A 19,100-nucleotide genomic window follows, 5' to 3' on the forward strand; every position below is an offset into this window, starting at 1 on the left:
ACTTGAAAATACTCATTCACTCTTGAGGTTTAATTTCTGTTTGGATGCTGCCTATACAGGCTGCAGTCAGCTTGGTTTTGAACAGTCCCTTCAACTTAGCCGGAATGCATTATGCTAAAACTTCAAACCAAATAACGAACAGAAAGCATCAGATGCACAGTTTTAGATCTTGCATTTTAACCTCAGACATTCACCATGCATCATGTCGACTGTAAAGTTGGTCCTCCGTCTCTCACCCTTAGCAACCATTTGTCTCATACAGGTAATTCCAAAAGCTTTCACTGCCTCTGTCTGATGCCTTCATAACAACAGATTACAGATAATGTCCTCCTGTCACCCTCTAAACGTCCGTCCCCATCAGTCGACCCTGACATCAAAACACATCCAAGTCTCTTAACCTTCCCAAGAATAATATCAACCGATCAACCCTGTTTTGATTGGCAAAGACGGGTTTATCAAAAGGACGGGTTTATACAGGAACCGCAAATCTAAACTTTCCATAAGCAAATTCATCCTGTTTTTGAATCCTCAAGCGGAGAAGAAAAAAGGGACAGCTCACCAAAAATTAAAATTGTAGATCGTTTTGCTCCAGCTCATGTCTTAAATTAGCCACGGGAAAAGTGGCATTAGGCCAGACACAGTGAGTGCGGGACGCTCTCGTCGTTGATTTTGGGTAGCTTTAATTTGGCAGGTTTTTGATCATGCGCTTTGAATTATTTAATGACTAAGCTGGAAGACATCTTTTTACTGAGGCCTGTGTACCTGATCTCATTAAATGATCTCATATTTTTATACGTTAGACAAGCAGCTAATTCAAGATTGGAATGAGGATATGTGTGAAGACGCGTCACGTCAAAAAGCTCAGGCCTCAACAACATATGTAACTTTGAGTGAAATAAATAGCTAATACCCAGTAACCTAGAGACAAGCCAGATATCATGAAGTGTAGAAATGATCTATAGCATCAAAATAACATCAATCCAACATTTGTGTTTGGTTTGTGTATGTGTGTGTTTGTATGCACACGCGTGTGTTTCTGTCTGTCGGTGTGTCTCCCAGATCAGAAAGTAATAGCAAGAACAGCCATATTTTTTCATCGAACAGATGAAAATCATGAAGTTCATGCATCATTAAATGTTTTAATGAGGCAGATGTCCATCATCTCCCTCTCCATTTAACTTCCCATGAATGCACAATACATCTTTTTCAAGAAAAGTAACTGACAGGACACAACAGTGACTGATATTCTTTCATAATGAACTGAGGTTCCAGAGTCAGAAATAATAACAAATGTCTTCCACAATTTAAGTTAGATTTTGAGGAGACCTTGCCAAACAAGGCAAAATTTCCTATGGATAATTAATTAATTAAAATAAATAAATTAATATTTTTTTTAGATTATTTACATAAACTAAATATATATTTTTGTCTAGCTGCAAATAATACATATTTTCAGTTTGCATGTCTTCTTTGACCAAGGTCATTATAATTAACTAAAAAAATTATATATATAGTTTAGTATATTTTATAGTATATATATATATAGTATATAATATAAATACACTAAACTATAATTATCATTTTTTTAGTTAATTTAAGTTAATTTTTTAGTTAATTTAGTTTAGTATATATATATATATATATATATAATATATATATATCTATATATATATATATATATTATATATATATTAGTATATATTAATACACACACATTAATATATTGCTATTCATATAGCAATACTTCTAATTCTTATTTAGTTTATTTTGATGAAAACTTATTTTGATAAAACTATGAATAAAACTATAGACAGTTTAAAAAGTACATAAAATTAATAAAAATGAAAAAATAAAACTTATAATTATAAATATATATATAATACTCTGCCTGTGACTGTATTGACAAAATATTATTCTTTTATTATATAAATTATATATTATTTTATTTTTTATTGTTAGTATATTTTATTGTTTTCTAATTTTACTGTTCTATTGTATACATTTATTTTTATATTTTATTTTTAGTATAATTTATTTTCAATTTTGTGGTTTAAAAGGGCAACAACAGAAATAGAAAGGGCAATGTCATTTACAATCCAGAAAGCTTAATAACTTCTAATAACCTTTTTTTTTTTTTTTTTTTTTTTTTGAAGCAGAACATCACAACAGAACATTGTGGAAATGGCACATACATATTCAACCTGACAATCTGTCAACCCCTCTGGATTTCAGCAATGCCCAGCCCAGAGCTGAAGCCAAATGTAATTAACCTTTATGAACAAGCAGAACTGGGTCAGCAGAAAACTGGGGACAGAACGCTAGAAAATTAAAGGTTAAATATGGCCCGGTTGATGAGAAAAAGCCTCGAGCCTCATCCAGCATTTTCAATGTTTAAAAAGTCAGACGAACTTTTGATTGAAGCTTTAATCAGTTTAATAAGTTTAGAGAGTAAAATGAAATGCTCTTTTGATTCCCAATGATGAAAGCAACGTTTATGTTGATCTAGGGAGTTATATTGCTGGTTGTCCTCCTGTAGGTTATCTATGCAGGGTTTGAGATTTGTGAATTTAATTTATAGCCTTATTGGCTTGTAGAAAATGGATAGCCAGACTGATTTGTACTGCATAATGTGTGTGTATTTTGCAATGTGTCCTTGGCATCATCTCTAATAGCAAAAAACAACACATAATACAACACCTAATAAAAAACAAAAATCATCAAAAGATGGTACTGATGGTTTCTAAATTCAGCTTAAGATTGTACATATAAAAACTATAAATATACACATAAACTATAAACATAACAGGAACAAAAAACTATAACTATACACATAAACTATAAACTAGATGGATTTTATTTATGCCTTACCAGTCTATCATTCTCTGTCTTTCTCCATAATTCATGCATAATAAAATGCTCTTCCATGTTTCCTTTGTGGCATATAGGAACACGGAACAGCTGGGAAGGCTTGCTGGGACCCATCCTGCCCTCTCAGATCACTGCAGTAACATCACTCTCTGCTCCTGGAGTGACCCTGCTTACTGGAAACTGGAAGAAGCAAAGAGCAACAGGTGAGAAAACACATAATATAATACAATTTTAAATAGCATTCCCACAATTGCTTTTGTAGTGTATGCCAACGTTATTTCATTAGTATTCATAGGTATTTGTGCACTACCATTCAAAAGTGTGGGGTCAAAAAAAAAAAAATAATAATTACAGTTTGCACAAAAATATTAAATAGCACAACTGTTCTCAACACTAATAATAATAAATATAAAAATGTTTCTTGAGCAGCAAATCAGCATATTAGAATGATTTCCGAAGGATCATGAGACACTGAAGACTGGAGTAATGATGCTGAAGATTCAGTTTTGCATCACAGGAATAAATTAAGTTTAAAAATATATTAATATAGAAAATAGCTATTTAAAATTGTAATAATATTTTGATTAAACAAATGCAGCCTTGGTATATGTGTATGTTCTTTAAGTAAAAATACCTATAAATTAGATCATCTGACGTTTTGAACATTATTCTACCTGACTAGTAACAATGAACAGAGCCTTCATAAGTTATATTTGTTTAGAATAAAAACAAACTGTTTAGATTTTTTTTTTCTTGAAAGCATAATTGTATCCCAGCCTAGGATATTTTTATTTAACAAAGTTATTGCACATCTCTGAAGAAATTAATTCAAAATCAAAACAGCATCATTTTATTGTTATATTATTATTATTTTTTTTTGGTATTTTATTATTATTATTATTTTTTTTTTTGACGTTTATTGCAAAAATACCAACCTTGCAGGTACTTCTGAAGGAGACTTTAATTAAATGACATCTATTATATAGCTTTTCAAAATTAATTCCCAAAAAATAAGTTAAGTATTCTTCACCCGCTTTTCCCGTCTTCGTGAAATTCACTGCATTTTAAACAAGACAGATCTGAGTCTGCACACTCTAGCCAACAAAACTGACCAGATTTGACATGTCCAGCAATGTTCAACCATCGTATTCTTTCCTTCTACATTATGGTCTGTATTGCCTGTGTAAAATATTTTGGACAGCAGCCTTGTGTTTATCACAGCATAAACAGCTTGTGATTCAACTAGTCACCACACAGATATTCTTCACCATTGTCTTCCATCTTAGTAAGACTTCAGAGTAGAAGTGTGCCATGGAAGTATCTGCGCTGACAGAAACAAATGAATGGTTTGTGTAGGCGTGGATGAGAGGTTTTCCATCAATGCTTCCAGCTCTGTGATGATGACTGATATAAATCAAACAGAATCTTCATTCAGCCCTTATTGCAAAGCAGCTGCTTGTTGTAATACAAAGAGTTGCTATGGGGCCAGAACAGTTTCATCCAACTTTAATCAGGATTTGTCAGTGCTAGTTGTTTTATAAGTAATCCATTACAAGCTGTTCTCCCTATGCCCCCTTTAACTGTATACATACACCACCATTCAAAAGTTTTTTTGTTTTATTTTGTTTTTTGAAGAAACTGGATCAAGTTTGATGACACACTTTGATAGTGGCTTGTCTGAAACTTTAAAAATAACCTTTAAAAGCTTAAAGTTTGGAGGTTATGCTCAGTCTGAAAAAGTCAGACAGGCCAATAAAACTCAGACCATAAACTACTCAAAAAGTGCCCCTGGCCATCTTGTTATTGTTCTCTTCAGGGCAGTTAGTATCACCACAGACCTCATCGCTGATTTTCCTTCGTTGAGCTGTAAGGATGGAGACGGTAGCCGTTGCCTTCCCACTGCTTTGTAGCGCTGCAGAATACGTCTTCTGTGACAGTGAAGTAACAAAATCCTCCACCTTTTCAGGAGAGACGAACATCATCTGCTCACATTTGTGCCGTAGTTTAATTATCGCCAGATATGTGAGGAAGAGCTGGAGACCAAGTGCTGTCATCTTCTTCGAGACTGGATTAAAGCTCTTTCTCTTGGTAGTTGTGGCAGGACTAAAGTCGGGAAAAAATAGTAGCGTGACATTATCCTGCATATATTTCACCGGATATGGCTGCCGAGCACCTTTCAAGATCGCCGACCTGTCATGCCATCTTAGTACATGGAAGATGAGAGTACACGGCCGATCAGAGTTTTTCCTTCAATCATACATGTGATGTGCCTGGTCAATCTCGATGTCACGGCCTTTCAGTGAAGGGATCCACTTGGAAAGATAAGCTCTGAGGAAGCCCGCTGCATCTGAGCCCTCCGCCCCCTCTGGTAACCCCACCAGTCGTACGTTATTTCTCCTGCTCCTGTCTTCAGTGTCCGTCATTTTTTCAGTGAGTTGTTCCAGCTGATTTTTTTAAGTTTGTGACTGTCCTCCTATCCTCATGTGCAGCTGCTTGAGCGGAGTCGACCCGGTCCTGTGTCTGTTTTGCTGTGTTGGCTAGCTTTTCAACTTCTGCTTTTAGCTCTTTTACAGAATTGTTGGTCGTTTGTGTATCCAAATGTAGATCACGGAGTCCTGGGGTCAGTACAGAGCCTATTGCTTCTCTAACAGTCGAAGCCACAACCGAATCGAGTGTACTTTGTTGCTCTGTGAGCCCTAACTTAATACTGCTAGCTATAGCTGCGTTGATATCCTCTCTGGAGAAGGTGGAATCTTTGAATTTTTTCTTTATTGGCGATTGTTCAATCTCTCTTTTCTGAACATCCTTGACTGCTGGGGTACTCATAGTGGGCTAGGTAAAGAGTGGTTAAAATTTACTGACAGGCTATATATCATTTCTGACAAAGTGAGGACTATGCATTCATTGCTACCGAAGGGTCACGTGATCTACTGTCCCAAACTTTTGAACAGTAGTTTATGCTAAATTCATGCTGTTTTTGTCTGATATGTAATAGAGGTCCTTTAAAAAGCCAAGTTCAGCCATATAACATCTATCATTATATTCAAGTCCTCTGATGTCATTTGGCAGCTTTGTGTGAGGAAAAGACTGAAATTTATGCAATCATTCTATCTCTCAAACCTCGTTTGCAACTGAATTTTTCAAATGTATATTCAAGTTTACCACTTGTATTTCCTTTCAGAATTAATTATTTAAATTATTGTTTCCATGCCATATACTTTTACAGTATATATGTAGAATCAAAACAATCTTTAGCAAATCCCATTCCCACCTCTGAGCATGAGCTTTTCTCCTTGACGTTTCTTTGTTGTTTTATCCAAAGCTGCTGAATTCAGTATGCAGCCTGTTTGAGTTTCATTTCATGCAGGACAAAAGATCAAGCAGCGCATTTGATTTCCACTCCACCTTATGCTTGCCACATCTAATTTCATACCTTTCCATGGAGATAAAGTGAAAATTATTTTGGCCTAGACTGAGTTTGAGTGTGTTCAAACTATTTATGTAGAAGTGACTGATGGTGTAGTGTATAATGGTTTCTCATTGATTTGCCTGCCAGCTGTTAGGTGGTTGTTGTTAGAAGGTTTTACTCTTATCAATTGAGGTTCAGAATGTGTTGCAATGTCTTTTGATAACTTTTTGATGTTGCTTGTAATGTGTGTTTTTTTTTTTTTTTAATACATTATTGATTTTCTGAATGTTCTGTCAATATCCATAAAGAGCAAATAGCACTTCATTGTTTGTACTCAATGTAGTACAGTGTTTCTGTGGGGGGAAAAGGTGTAGAAACAGTTCTCACTCAGAAATTGCTAGTAAGCTTCACAATTAATTAAATAGAAACAGCAAATAACACATTGAATTAAAAATTAAATGTTGAAGTAGAAAGACTGAAATAGTATTTTCTTGTAAAATGTACTATTTGTTTTATTTACAACTTTGAAAAATCTTAGGCTAGATTATTATTAAATTAGAAAAATACAAAACAAAAACATTTTTACTAGTAGTCTCAGAAAGCTAAGGAATAGCAGTCAATCATAACTGAACACATAGCCTATATTCATACATGCAAATGAAGACACCCCTCTTTCCTTGATGATAGCTCAGCTTAAAACAGAAGACAAAACGAAATAGCTCTCAGTAAACTGATTTGCAATGTTTTCATTATGGGAATTCCATTGATTTATTTGGATGCCACAACCATTTGATTAGTAGATGAAGTGAACATGAATTGTCTTTTAATGTTTTCCTTGAATTAAATTTACTATTAATGAGACACTGATTGTTTGAATAAATAATGTGAATTTTGTAATCAGGGGATATTGGGCATTTATCTATGTCCTCAGATAGGATTTTGGAATTGAAGAAGCCATCCTGCACAGATGCCTTAGTGCTCCGCCGTGATCCAAACCCAAAGGCTAAAGCTGAGGTTTGTAATCCTCATCTTTCTCTTATTAGCTGTAATTGATTCTTAAAAAAACATGATATAGGCACCATCAACATAATTGCCATTGCCATACTGTTCATTCGTTGCCAGACTTTGGTCCTCATGAAAATTGTTTTGGATCGTCTTAGAGGCAGAAAAAAATATCAAACTGATTTGTGGAAAAGGTCAGACTGTGGGCACAATCAGATTTGGAGTCCAATTAAGTTTGAGTTAATAATCGCTTTTGTTGAAGTGTGCTTTACCACAGAGTCCCTATAGGTGACAGCTTTTAAAATCCTCTCAGCCAGATTAATTAGCGAAATTCCCCCAGAACTGTAATTCAGTTGCCTGCAAGCCTGCTGCCCGACCTTATTCAGAGAATTAGTCATTTGCATCATTCGGTCATGCAGGGACTGGGTAATTGGTTGTTTTTTGAGTATGTGTTCAAGGCTGAACACATCTACATCATTTATCAGGTGGATAATCATCACTATATTTTATTATTAGCCTTGTAACCCATGTTTAGATAATTGAGGTTCACTTTGCCTGCATGATTACGGAGTAGAAAAAACATATGTGCTCTGTTTTAAAGCCTCGCTGTCTGCCGCCAAACTGAATCGAGTGACTTGATTTCAGAAGTGATTTGAAACAATCTGCACATATTACTAAAATAAAAATATGATACTCTGATAAGCATGAAAATACATAAATCACACAAGTATTGACTAAAACAATCAATTTTTATTTATTAGATCTATTTTTACTGATACTTTTAAGTTTTTGTTTGCCCATACTCTTGTAAAACTGTGGATTACTCAGAATTACCGGATTAGACATTGATTTCTAGTTTTGAGTTTTTCATCTAATATTTCATTCTATACATAAAATAAAATGCATAATACCATCAAAAAATCTTTTCTTTTTAACTAACAGCACACACACATCTGAAATAATACTAATTATAATAATAACATTTTCCTTAAAACATTCTGTTTTACTCTTAAACATCACATTAAGCAGTAAAATTGTGAATGCTGTTTGATGCTTTTGGCCCTGACTCTTGTACTGGTCATGAATCTGGCCTGAATCCTGTATGAAAACTCACAAGACTACTTAGACAACGGTAGCACTTTATTTTACAGTCCTGTTCCTCATGTACATACTATGTACTTATTATAGTAATTACAATAACTATGTAATAACTAGGTACTAACCCTGAACCTACCCTTAAACCTTACCCTTACCCATGTAGTTACCTTGTATTACCAGAACTTTCTTAGATAAATACACTGTAAGTGCACTATAAGTACATGTAAGTACACGTACTGTAAAATAATGTGCAACCCAGACAACATTATATGCCCTCATGTCAAGCTGACACATCCTTTCTGTATGTGTGTGTATATGTGTCCAGGATGAGCCTTTTAACGTCAGTATGGATGAGGACAGTTCACTCAAAGACAAGCGGCCAGTTGCATCCACTCCTATACCTGGATCACCATGGTAACTATCAGTTTTGTCTGCGCAAATATGATTGTATGGCTCACCATCAATTTGATGCATCTTGATTGCTAATAAATGACTCTCTGCAAACAAGATAATGACCGATCGATTTCACTGTGTCAACCTAAACTTTCAAATGCCACTGTTGTAAGTGCGCTGTTTTCTCATGTGTTTTGGAATGCTTTAATAGCCAGTTTGTTCTTATATAGTGACAAAGATGTTTGTTTTATCTCGTCTCATTCTGTCATAAATGTCAGCAGCTTTAGCACTATTTAAATGATCCATGCCGCTTTATAACTGTTTGATGACAGTAATGCATGAATAAAATACAGAAGTGCACATTGGCAAACCTCCAGAGCTAAACAGATGCACTGACACCCAATCGAAAACCTGCATTAGGACGAGGTGTTATGCAAGACTTCCATTTTTTTTTTTTCTGCCAAAGCAGTGTGGGCTTTCTTTCACTGCAAAACAAACACACACACACACACACACACACACACACACACACACACACACACACACACACACACACACACACACACACACACATTTTTGAAGCCCAGCAGGCGTCATGGCTTATTGCATTCAGCTTTTGTTGACTCACACAAACTGGCTTCACTGTTAAACGCATTTAACATGTGGCTGATGACACCAGAATTAGAGCTGTTGTGTGATTATCCAGATAGCGATGTTGGTTAGATTCTTGTGGTAAATAAAGAAAAAAACATTTTAGAATGTAAACCCAAATGAAAGATCAAATGAGATCTCTATAGTGTTTCAAATATTTCGAGACAAAAATCAAGTGTAGCGTTAGTCAAGCTTGCATCATCTGACTCTTCTGCTGATCCATGTCCACCTATAGGAATACGACGCCTATCACGGCATTCCTATATAAGGTCTTTTCTGTATTATCCAGCAGCTTTATCGCTTGCTCAGGAGCAAATTGCCCTTGTCTGTCCCCAACTCCTCCTTTCATCACAGTCAAGACTTGGCTTTCTAATATTCATTGTTGAATCAGACTCCTTTTATCTTTAATAATGTTGTTACACTAAAATGTCCTTAAGAGCATTCATTATATCTGCATTTGGTTCTGTTCTGTTTACCCTTGGGAGATATTGCTGCTCTCCCTGCTCATTCATGACAGACAGAGTTTTTACCCAGAACAGAACCATACCGCCAATCCAAACTGTACGCAAAGTGTCAATCATTTTGACGACAGGGGTTCTGACAAACATGAGATTGAATGGAGAGCACATTGAGAATATTAGTTAAGTCTCCAACTTCTCAGATATCCTTTTTATCTAGTGCTCTAGAAGTGACCTCAATAATGTCTGAAACTATATGAGTACAGATTATCTGATCTAATTTGATTCTGATTCATATGTGCATTTTGTTTACTTAGCTAATCCTGTAAATTGCACAAGGAACCTTGGTATATTGCAAAAATATTCATTTTAAAAATAAAATAAGAGTTGTTTGCCAATAAAATAAGAGCCATTTGTTCCTGAACGGTATTGCACTGGAGGTGCTGTGTGTTTCTATCAAGTCGTTCTGCACTGGGTGTGCTATATGATTTTATTCCCTAAAAAACACTATGTCACAGGAGCCATCACATATCGAACTAGACTGATTACTCTGATGTGTGTTTTTGGTTCAGTATTAAGAACTTGTGATCTGGACTACGCTGGTTGTGCTGTATGTTAATGATTCACTTAAAATTACAGGTTCATAAGAGTCAATTGCTTGAGAATTGGACTAGACCTGTGCTGTATGTTTCTAATTCACTCACAAGTACTGTTTCATAAGAGTCATTTGTTTGCGAATCAGACTACCCTGTTCATGCAGATTGTTTGTGTTCTGCACAGCACATTTGAACAACTCAAAAAAAAAAAAAAAAACGATTTATTTATTTTTTATATTATTTCATGGTACACTGCCTGTAAACACAGGTAATGTTTCTTTTTACTTTTTCAAATGTATTAAGGTGGATAGTGGTACAAAATTATGCTGTTTTGCATTTTTGGGGGAAACTGACATAAGAATACTTTATAGTTGTTCTGCATAGTAAGTCAGCATAGAAGAAAGTCTGAAGAAAGTTGCATAAAAAAAAAGAAAAAAAGAAACAAATAACACACTATTTTGCATCTCCTAAGCCATAAAAGAACAATCTCTAAGCAATAAAATAGTCCTTTGGGTAGAGTTCGTGCTTCTAAAGTTAATTTTGTAGTTATTGTTTTATATAGAGGTTGTATGGAAATGATTTTAAAACACAAGAATCCCTGCAATATTAATGGAAAGACAAATGAAGCATGAGTCTAGTGCATAACTGCATATGACTAAAGCAGATGCTCCGTTTCAAAGATTTTTTTTTTAATATCATTGGGTCAGTTTTATGGTACAGGAAGGCACTGCCGATCTCCCTGATGCAATGGGGTTGCAAAAAAAAATAAAAGTAATGATTTGTCATTCATGGCATGAGGCTAGGTTGTATCAAATTACCTCACAGACCATGGCAAAATCCATGAATACTTTATCCGACATGCCCTGAATGAAGCCTGAAATGGGTCTTAAATTATCACTGTAAGGTAAGAATATCTAGTGCGGAACATCTGAAAAATTGGCTAATTTTGTATTTATGACATAAAACTTAAATGTATAATAGGCTTGTAGATACTTGATGCTGGACATATTGTTGATTTTATCCATTTAAAAATCTTGTGTAACTCCTGAAGGATGGTTACGGCCAAAAAAAAATAAAAAAAATAAAAATAAAAATAGCTGGTGAAGACAAAAATACATCAGAATCTGAATCAAATGGTCAAATTCAGCCCATCTGGTCTTTCTCAGCTGTCATTTGTGACCCAGAATCCTCTCTCTGGGTCTCTCTAGTCCTGCTGGGACTGTTTTTCATCATCAGGATTTCTTAGTCACACTGTGAGAATACCACAAACAGTCTGTCGGTTTGTGCTCCTGCATGTATGTGACTGAATAAAGGCATGACAGCATCTCTCTCTTTTCTGTAGGTGTGTAGTGTGGACAGGCGATGACAGGGTGTTTTTCTTCAATCCCACCATGCATTTGTCAGTATGGGAGAAACCAGTGGATCTGAAAGATCGTGGAGACCTCAATCGAATCATCGAGGACCCGCCACATAAACGCAAGAAAGACTCTTTAGGTGAGACTCTGTCCAGAAATAGTAGACCATTCAGGCATATTTAACACACTCTTTTAAATATACGATTTGAAACAATTTTAGATACCATTTAGTATGAATAGTGTACAAATTGGTATGCAGGCAATGTGTTTTCTGACCCATTTAATGGCACATTTATTTATAAATGAAATCCAGATGGCACAAACGAAGTCTTTATATGCTTGAATTTAGTTAACATCAAAAGTTCAAGTATGAAATATAATTGAAACATCATCGTATTTAGAAATCACACAAAAACTGTTATGGAAGATTCAGTAAATGTGTAAACTGTGTTAAAAAAATTAAATGAAAAAAATGTGATGCCGTTAAACATATTTTATCTAATTTCTAAGTCAGTCTCATTTAAACAATTCAATCTGTGATTTAATGGCATATTCCATGAACCTGTTATAAGATAAAATATATCAAAATTCATAAAAATTTCACAAGTTTTAATAATTTATTCATTGAATAAATGAATAAAAAATTAAATGAACTACAACTACACTTACACACACACACACACACACACACACGCACACACACGCACACACACGCACGCACGCACGCGCGTGCGCACACACACACACACACACACACACACACACACACACACACACACACACACACACATATTTACTGTACACTACCATTTAAAAGTTTGATTGATTGATTGATTGATTGATTGATTGATTGATTGATTGATTGACTGACTGACTCATCGATTGAAAGAAGTCTCTTCTGCTCACCAAGACTGAATTTGTTTGATCAAAAATACATTAAAAATATTGTGGCAAAAAATACATTTTAAAATAACTGTTTGTAAATATAAAATGTATGTAAATGTAAATACAAACAGGAATTAATATGTAATTATTTCTATGATGGCAAAGCTCAATTTCAAAGTCAAAGTCATGATCCTTCAGAAATCATTCTACTATTCTGATTTGCTGCTCAAAAAACATTTATTATTTATTATTAAACAGTTGTGTTTGTCGAAATAATTATTTTCAGGATTATTTGATGAATAGAAAGTTCAACAGAACAGCATTTTTCTGAATGGAAACCTTTTGTAACATTATATATGTCTTTAATTTAATTTTTTATCAATTTTATGCATCCTTGCTGAATAAAAGTATTCAAATTTACTGACCCCAAACTTTTGAACAGTAGCATACCTGCAAATACTAATGAGATCAGGTTGGCAAGCCCTACTGTAGCCTCAAGGAAAGACCCATTTATGTTCAGATTAAGTTGCTGAATCTGTGAAGTGTAATTTACGACTTTATGAAATGAAATACAAGAGCACAGTCTGTAAAGAGATGAACTTGACTGAAAGTTTAATCCTCACAGTGCGATAATGATGCTCAAGCAAAAGTTTAATACACTCACCAACTACGGAACTGGTGTTCTCGTGGATTAACTAAAAGCAGTAATCCAATGAAGCGGCTCTGCAAATATTGAATTAGTCTGGATCTTGTCTGGAAGTTATTAAATGGTTGGCTTGATTTCCCAGAAGGCTTTTCATCTTTATTGATTTAGTTTCATTGCTGTTTCATGGAGATTATCTATTGATGACCTTAATCTATTCAGTGTCTAAAATTTAAATATGTCCGTCCGAGTAAATTAGTTATTATTGTACTTTTCGGATTAATAACCTGGCACGAGCCAGGCATATCAATACAGAAGAGCTGGAGTTATGTGCATAAATAAAACTTTACAAACTTGTTGCATGTTTTTACTAATTTATTGCTTGTTTGTTTTGATAATCTGTTTACAATGTTAAATCCTAGTAAAGTGTATGGATGCAGTATATGCTTATCTACAGCATTTTTTGTTCTATCAACAGATGATGGCTCAAATGCTGACGATGATGACGATGATGAAGAGGAAGGTAGTTCAAAGACCAAGCGCTACAAGTAAGTTAGGTCGACCCATGTAAAATATGACAGCAGATCTTAATCTGCTTTAATTGATGAGGAGGGTTTTGTATCAGATGTGTTATATTTTACTCACCTTAATAATCGCACCTCAACAGGAAGTCTTTAGTTTTTGGTGGGCAACATCTGCACTCACAGCTTGATGCGGATTTCTTAATCTGTCACTCCTGGAGATGATTTACATTGAACAGTTGGGTGTTTGAAAGAAATACTCCCAAATGTCTGTGTGGAGACAAGAAAACACTTTAAAAATCAGAGTTGTGTTGGTGTTTCTTAATTAATTAATTTATTATTATTATTATTATTATTACTATTATTATTATTATTATTTTATTTATGTATTCTTTTTTTTTGCACATTTCATTTAATACAGTTTTGATTTTTTTTTTGTTTGTTTGTTTGTTTGTTTTTGTTTTTGTGGTTAATACTGGTTGGCTGATATGAATTTTTAAAATGCCCAATGAGAAACGTAATAAAAAATTGAGTAAAAAAAAAAAAAAAAATATATATATATATATATATATATATATATATATTATAGATAATATAAATACATATTATTAATATATATATATATACATATATATCATATATATACATATATACATATATATAACATATATACATATATATATATATACATATATATATATATATATATATAATATATATATATAAGCATATACATATATATATATATATACATATATATATATATATATATATAATATATATATATATATATATATATATAATATATATATATATATATAAATCATACATAGGTATGACTTATGTTTGTTGTCAAAACTTCCAAGTATTTAATCACAAACCTTTAGATCAAAAAGTTTTGAAGATGAAGACAAAGTATATCCAAACTTTGCAGAGTATGATAAAAATGAATGATAGCAAAAGAGGCACGGTCAGAATTGCTGAAATGGCATTAATATTTAATTCACACAATATTTACTATAAAATATTTGAAGATATTTTAGTGAGTTATAAACTAACTATCGTAATAGTTTGTGCAGAATCAATGCTGTAAAAAAATATCTGAAGTTTCTGAAGATCTACTTAAAATTGTCATGTTTAATTCAGTGTGTTACTTGCTGTTTCTTTGTAATTGTTTTTGAAAACATCAGTTTAGTTTCTACATAATTTTTTTCAGTGTATTGGACAAAATATGAGTTGTTGTATTTCCATTCCTTTAAAGACTGGACCACCCTGTTGAGTGTGAAGGAAAAAACGGATCATCTCTTCGGTTGGTTTTACCGCTGGAGCTCCGGATCGGCCACTTCAGAGACATGCTTCTGGAAAGAGGGGTGAGAAATCCAGTGATAATAATGAAACTTCAGACTTAAAATGGGGGAAAAAAAAATGAGATAAAAGTTAATTTAATCGTTCACCCTAAAATTAAAATTCTGCCACTACCTGGCCCACCAAAATAGTGCAGACTTTGTATATTTGTACACACTGTGAATCTTGAAATGACGTGGCGTAATTGACATTTGTTTGTTCTGGATGAGAGGATCATTCATTCTGTGTATTTTGAACAGGTGTCTGCATTCTCCACCTGGGAGAAAGAACTGCACAAAATTGTATTTGATCCACGGTAAATCCAGATGAACCCAAAGCAACTAAACCACACAAAACACAAACATCAGCACAAAACAACCAAAAAAACTAAAATATTAATAGATTCATTACCTCTACATTTCCACAGACCTACTGTGGTTTTATTAACTACTAGTAGATGGTTGCAAGACCAAATGTCTTGTATCAAGGTAACTGTATATCACATCGATAATGACTTACTGTACACACTAAAAATTATTTATATATTGAATATGTTTATTTATACATGTTATTAAATTTATATTATAAATATTAAATTATATATATATATATATAATATATATATATAATATTTCTATATATTAATAAATATATAATATAAAATATTATATATTTATATATAATATATATCTATTATATATATTATGCACACACACGATGCAGAAAAAAATCTGTACTAAATTGACAATACTACTTTTTTTTTCTCCTTCAGATTTATGATCAGTTTGTCAAAGCAAGAATGGAAAAAGGAGCAACAGAAAGAGAGGAAAAATGAATGCAAGAAACTCCAGCAACAGCGAAAGAAGAGTACAGAAAAACTGCTGGAGGAAATCACAAAATCACAATCCAGGTGAGCTTATGAAAATAAGTGTGGACTGCTTTTGCTGATGCATTAAAAAAAATCCATCTCTTGAGCGGATTATTTATTCAGCAGAGGGTTTGTTAATAAACTGATGGTCTTTGCAAAGTTTGGGTCCTTGTTTCTTTGGGTTTGTGTGTATTGGTTTTCACCTTGTTTCTTGTTAAAGGTCTTCCTAACAGAGAAGTGAATTCAAAAAACATGCCACAGGGATTAACACAAAGCTTGAAGTTTCCTTTTTGCAGGTTTAACAGAAAACTTCTTTCATTTTAACTCTGTTCTTTACCTGGTTAATTTATAGTGAAAGGAACTGAAGAGAAGTGAATCACTGAACTAATATTACCACATTCACAGCTCCTGTTATTGGAGCAAAACAAAATATTTCATCTTAAATAACTGACTATGAGTAGTTGGAAATATGATATACATCTATGTATATGTTGGCATTAACTCTTTCCCCACCATTGCAGTAATTTTCCGGCTTTCCATGTTTTAACTGATATGCAGTAAGAGGCGCTGTTACACATCTTCTGAAAAGAGTACTGAATGTCTGGATCAAAACATGGTGAAGAAGAAACAGAAACAAGGGATTGCATATGAAAGCAGATGTATGTTTAAAATAAGATCATCAAGCATTAAACGGCATATAAATCAAAAACTGCCTAAATAAAATGCAGTCTCCAGGAGGTGGTCTACAGGAACGTGTGCAAAAAAAAGCGTTTCTGCCAGGTGTGTAAAGTGATGAAATGAATCACCGTTTGTCTAAGTGCGCCTATAAAATGTTAAGTATTGGAACACAAAAAAGTGCTTTTCTACCACATTTTGCTCAAAATGTTGCTGTTTTCTCCAGTTCTACTTAGACCACGCGCTCACTTCCGAGCCCCCCTTTCGAGCGATGTTCATCATGGAGGTGGGCACACTATCAAGGATGCTAAAAGATCTAAAATGCACTAAAGCATTCAGTCGCTAGTGCCCCTCTTGATATCAGAGGTTGAAATTTACCTGCTCAGCTATTACTTTGGCAATCCATTACACTTCACCCCTGAAATACTCCCGCGGTCACCCCGGCAACCAATGTAACCTACCCAACTCGCAAATGCTGAAGCGAAAGCTTGAACATGGCATGAGTGCAGGATGTGAGGGCGGGGTGTCACTAAAACACAGACTCTAAAGACTGCAGCCAATCAGCAGCACTCATTTGCTAATATGCCCTCATGATTATCAGGGAAGTCTGAGGTTTATCTGCACCCACAAGTTCTTACTTCCTGGGCTCCTCCATTATACTTCACTTCTCCCAATATCCGGTCTATGGACCTTGGTGTAACCCACACCGCTCGGCATTTTGAAGACAGCAAAGACCTCTGAGTTGTTCTGGGCATGTGTGTTGGTCTCTGTTTATACTTACCCAACCTTTAAACTTTACTCCCATTCGGGTCACCGGCACCATATGTAACCACACCTGCTCCAAGCGGCGAACTCAAACTGCAGCCTATAGGGTCACGGTCCCGTACGGAGATCAGGGGGGAGTTCTCAGGGGAGTAAGCTTTTATTAGCTTGCCTCTGTCTAAAATCATCATGCTCTCCATTGCAAGTTCTCACAAGCGGAAACAAACTTAAGTGATAGACTTTATAGTCAGGTTTTTGAAAAATCCCCTACCGCTAAGTAAAACTTGCATTACCCTGAACCACTTCAACGCTAGCAACTCAACTTGCCCCCAGTTTAACCAACCTGTACCTAGAACACCCTTGCAGTTCCCTGGCAACCAGCCAGAACACGCCATAAAACAAACTACATAAGCTATGTGTCCCTGCCCTAGAACACCCTAGATAAATCATAGCCAACAGCCTAGCAAACCAGTTTGCAATCCCATAGGAAAAATGGTTTAAGTTAAAAGATAAAGATGAAGATAACAAATGCATTAAAATGAGAATGTTTCTTGGTGAAATTGTCTTTAGCTTATTTTTTTAAAATGTTGTGAGAGATGGTATCTCGACATCCTTTTATTGCTTCTGGGCAGCTTTATGTGCTTTGTCCACCTGTATCTTCCAGACTGAAAGAACATGCTAGGATCTCGATTCTTGAAGAAAGCTTTCAAAAGTCTATCCATTGGAAAAAAAAAAAAACACAAGTCAGACCTCTTTATAGACTGAACAGATTAGTGGATTCATCCACACCGACTGACGTACAAACATATGATGATTGTCAAGGATCTCATTCTGATATTCTCGTTCGCTACGGTCGACATTTCAAATCGAATGTTTTCGGAAAAAAGTATGGGGAACGATCCGGCGGTTTTTTAAGACAGGTAACTTAAAGAGGAAAGACCAGGAGCTGTTTTTTCACCCAGTTCATCAGCACGTTTAAAGAAGGCGGGACAAGGAGAACAGAAATTGCGGTCTGAGGAAGATGAGATGAGTGTTAGTTCGGGTGAGGGAGGGTGACTGTGAACTGATTTCCTATGTGAGGACTGATTATCACAGCTTATACCACCATACAGTGATACACATCTGCCTATATGTCTGGACCAAAACCAAAAAGGGCAGTTTGCTTTTCAATGAATTGTGACTTTCAAACAAATGGAAACCAATACAGAACCAGTTAGAATCTGAGCAGCGCTTTTTGCGGAATGGGACAGTCTGTATATGAATCGTTTCATTATGAAAGCTGATTTTTCCCTGATTTGAGTATAACAAAGGTTACCTAAATCGCAACACTGAACATGGAATATCAGAGTTTGACTCGCTGGAGAAGTATCCTAAAGCCATTGACCTGTGCTACACAGGGTAGGAAAAATGATTTTATATAATAATTCGTAGATAAGTGTTGACCTTGCCTCGGAGCTGTGCTAGAACAGTGACCGTTAGAAGTGAAAACCATTTTGTCAGAGGCAGGAACAGATTCTACACAGCATCTGTGAGTTTGAGACTCAGGTGTAAGTGGTGGTTGTGTTTCGCATG

At 34.7% G+C, this 19,100-nt stretch overlaps 1 pseudogene; it reads left to right on the forward strand.

The window, feature by feature from the left end:
• The window catches only part of LOC109073507, a 78,247-nt pseudogene extending 60,740 nt beyond the window's left edge, over nucleotides 1–17,507 (forward strand).
• Nucleotides 17,508–19,100: the final 1,593 nt, after the last annotated feature.

This window comes from Cyprinus carpio, chromosome A12, assembly GCF_018340385.1.
Source record: "Cyprinus carpio isolate SPL01 chromosome A12, ASM1834038v1, whole genome shotgun sequence".
Taxonomy (NCBI): Eukaryota; Metazoa; Chordata; class Actinopteri; order Cypriniformes; family Cyprinidae; genus Cyprinus; species Cyprinus carpio.